A 4,203-nucleotide genomic window follows, 5' to 3' on the forward strand; every position below is an offset into this window, starting at 1 on the left:
GTTTGGTTTTAAAAGCAGACTCACCAGTGCAACACTGAGGCCTGCCTGCACTACTGAATTTGAATCAATGGCATCTCAATGGCAACATTTCCATTCTTCAGAAAATATGGGGTAGAAAGAGAGAATTGGCAGAGTCATCTCAGCAGCTGATCCATTCTCCCACCTCCAAGTCTGTCATGGTAGGGGTTCAACAGGAGCAGGACTAAAGCAGCTGTGCCCCAGGGAGCCTTCTGACAGCCAGCACTAAGGAGGACACAGTACCCGTAAAGACCAATGACCTTGGGACAGTTAAGTCTCTCAGGGAAAATTCTTGATGTTCATTCACACTCACCCCATGCTGGCCATTCCAGCTGCTGGAACAGTTGTGTGGAATTAGCTGCATCAATGGAAAACAATTGGGTAAAATATCTGCTGTCAGTGGCCCAAATCATGTTACCTGTGCTTCTCTGTAACCCAACAATTAGATCCATCAGTAGCAGCTTGGCTTAATTATAACTTAGAACTTCTCCAAGCATAGACTCTGCTCAAGATTTCATATTATTATAATTAATTATGCAGAAAGCCTGAAGTGTCTTATCATTTTTTCCTCTCTCTGCATTGACACAAGAAAGTAGTTTCATAAAGGAGCTGGGCTGTCAACTGAAAAATTAAAAAACAGACATCTCTTGTAGAAAAACACACAGGGAAACACTTTTTATATCCTATATAAAGAGGAAGAAGGCTTCAGAATTTTTTAATTCTGACTAAGAGATGTAAAAGGAGTATCATTCTACCCTGCACATGTTTAGCCCACTCCTTATAAGAACAATTTATTTCTTGCCTCCCATTTAAAAAGCTTTTTGCACTCTCCCCAAATTATTGCTGATATCAGAGATCTAGTATTGGGCAGCTGGCCCCAGCCTGAACCAACTGCTTGAATCTCAACCAGTAAAAAGCAAACCCTACAATTAATGCCAGAAAAAACAGCAACTTAAGACACAGGGGAGGGGAGGAAGCTGTTATCATGCAAAGAAACGTTTCCCACTCGGCTTTCCAGTGCCCACCCGCAAGATGAAAACATTAATGGAAGGACAGCACAGGGCTCTTTAGTGCAGGTTGTGGGCACTGCCCAGTTCCCGCACACTCTCCCAGGCCCTCTGGCTCGCTCCGGCTGAAGGAAGGCGGGAGCCCTCTAGGGGTGGCACACACAGCCCCGGAGGGACACGGGGCACCTGCTGAGCCATTCGCCTCTTCCACACCGAGCCCCTCCTGCCTGTCCTGGGCACAGGAGCGCTGTCCTGGCACGCGCAAGGGCTCAGCAGCTGAAGGTCTACACAGAAAATCAGGATGGCTACAAGGAAGTCCCAGACTTTTTCCTGGAAGCGCTTACTCTACAGCCCAAAACATGATGTGGGACGTCTCTTTTCTGTGGTTGGTTCAAGCCTTTCAGGGAAAACAGAACATCACCAAAGTGCAGACTGCAGTTCTGGAGCTAGCCTGGCTCATCACAGCATAGCTGGAATTTTCTTCTTCTAGGCTATGTAAAAAGGTCTTGGTTTTGTCTTACTATGTGCCTCAAGCATACTGTGAACTCTTGTATAAAATGAGCAGGTTTATCTTTGTCAAGGCTTGTTCAAAATAGTTCTTTCCAAGCGCTACTTCTATTTGAAGGCTAGGTAACAGCTGCAGCATTTAAACATTTAAATATTTTCTCATTCTAATGAGAACTTAAGATCCTTTCCAAACAGCTCAACATAACAACATGAGAATGTGGCAAACCCAAACTTCAAAACATTTTGACTCCAGTAAAAAAAAACAAAACAAACCAAACAACACCCAAAACAAAAGCATCAAAAAGCATCTAAGAAGATATTAAGAATTTGCTGTAGTGTAACCAATAACAGATTTTGTTAGAGATCCAAACCAGAAGCATGCAAGAACAGCTTAACACTTTGAAAAAAACCCACCAAGGTTATTTGTTTTGTTTGTTTTTTTTACTATAAGAGATATTGACCATAAAAGACCTGCACAGTTACATGACAAAATCAGCAGCATCAGTTTGGTGAATCAGGTAAATACCCATTACAGTCTCTACATGTAATTTACAAACAGCTTTCTGCATGGCATATTCAAGATTATTATCAATTTTTAAAAAAAAAATATTAGCGACAGTAAGATGAAAACCTGTAATCTACATTAGTGCTACTTTAATAGCAAGTGTCATCTAGATGAAGAAAATGTTTTATCTATCCCTCACCAAACGGCAGAGATGTGAAGTCTGCATTAGTAGGAGAACCCCTATTTCTTAAAGTCCTCCCAGCTCTGAAGAAGCACTTCTGCTCACTCCGTTTCCCAGGTGGAAAGGACAGGCATTTCCAGGCTGTTGGCAGAGCCTTGGTTTTGGCTGGGATAGAGTTAATTTTTTTTTTCCTAGTAGCTGGGACAGTGCTGTAGTTTAGATTCAGTGTGAGAGTAATGTTGATAACACACTGATGCTGTAGTTGTTGCTAAGCAGTGCTTACTCTAAATCAAGGACATCTGAGTCTCCCAGGCTCTGCCAGTGAGGAGGTGCACAAGAAGCTGGGAGGAAGCATGGCCAGAACAGCTGACCAAACTGGCCAAAGGGCTATTCCTTTACATTCACTTCCATAGGTTTATTGTTTCTTATTCAAACCTTCCAGCAAGAGAGCCTGCAATGACTGGAATTCTGGAGCAGAAGGTTGGCTCTGAGCCCCATGTTGAACACATGGGAGGTGGGGATCTGTTGGATGAGAAGGAAAACAGTCACGAGTATGACAGCACAGCCAAGAATCAGCAATAGCTGCATTTCATCTCCTATTATTCAAAAGGAGACAGCAAAGCCAATACTGGGCAGCAGCAAGAAGAAACAACAGTGGTGTCCAGTCCTGTTCTCAACTGCAGCTGGAATGGGCTCAGACCTAGAGGAATGCAGCGCCCTCTGTTGGGAAGCACCAGGGATTCCCATGAGACACTAGAGTGACTTTGTTCGGCTCTGTTATTGGGAAAAATCAGCTGTAGCTGCCTTTGGACTGTGGAGTTACCTGGCTGATGGATTCACAGCTGCTTTACAAAACCACAGAAGAACAGTGGTAGTCAGCTGCTGCTTGTGCTCCCTGGTGAGCCCAGTGAATCACAGGCTGGAAAACTGTTGCTAAACCTAGTCAAGCAAATCCCCAGCCTACACTTTTCTGGGAATTTGCTGCTTTTTTAGAGATTATTAAAAGTGAAGTTTCACCCCTGCAATTCTTACTGTTAAAAAAATAAAATAAAAAAAACCAAAAAAAGACATTTAGAACCATGAAATGGATGATATTTTTAAGAGACTTGAGGCTTGATCTGAAGTAGGTTCAAGCATGCCCACAACATCTTGACCAAAATACACCTGATGACTCATTATGGTTATACTTATTTTTGTATTTCAAGAAATCCTTTATCTGTTTCTCTGTGATGCAGCATTCTGGGTTTTTGTAGACTTTTATTCTCTTCTCTAGGATAAATACAAAAGCAAACTTCCTGAAAGATTGCATCTCGCAGATCCCCTTGTTAAACCTTGCCTTTTGTCAAGTGTCCCATCTCTGTCCTGCAATCCTTATGTCTTCCTCTTCTGAGGATATGAACACCTGCACTTCAGAAACAATCACAGGTTACCTTAGCTTCCAAGCCTTACTTGTATTTCAGGTTACTGTCCCTCTTAGAATTTTCTCTGTGTTTTGTAATAAATTAGCCCTAACATACTCCAAGAATTCATGCCCCAGCCTTCCACTTCAATGGTCAAAGACCACTTCTTTAACAAGTATGCAAGTAAATAAATTGTCACCATGTCTGGCTGCAACAGGGTCTTTCAGATCATTATCCTGTTACTGCAAGACACAGGCAGTACACCCCACTAACCTGCATTATCACTGTGGTCAGCTGGGGAAAAGAAGGAACAGATCAAATCAATGAATTAGAAGTACACAGTCCTGAAATGGTTTCAGTAACATTCATCTTTTCAGTTAATCACACTGTGTAATCCCAAGGATTACTTCCTTCTAGTGCTTCCACTGATCTCTTTTCCCAGAAAAGCGCTATGGAAGAAGGTAAGGTGGTAAGACAGGGTAACCACTCAAAGATGTGCAACAGGACCTATATGAAAAAAGTTGCAACATGAAGTATTTGAAATATTAGAATGAAATAGATCTTTAAGAAAATAAACAAACAGTG

This window comes from Parus major, chromosome 15, assembly GCF_001522545.3.
Source record: "Parus major isolate Abel chromosome 15, Parus_major1.1, whole genome shotgun sequence".
NCBI classification, from domain to species: Eukaryota; Metazoa; Chordata; class Aves; order Passeriformes; family Paridae; genus Parus; species Parus major.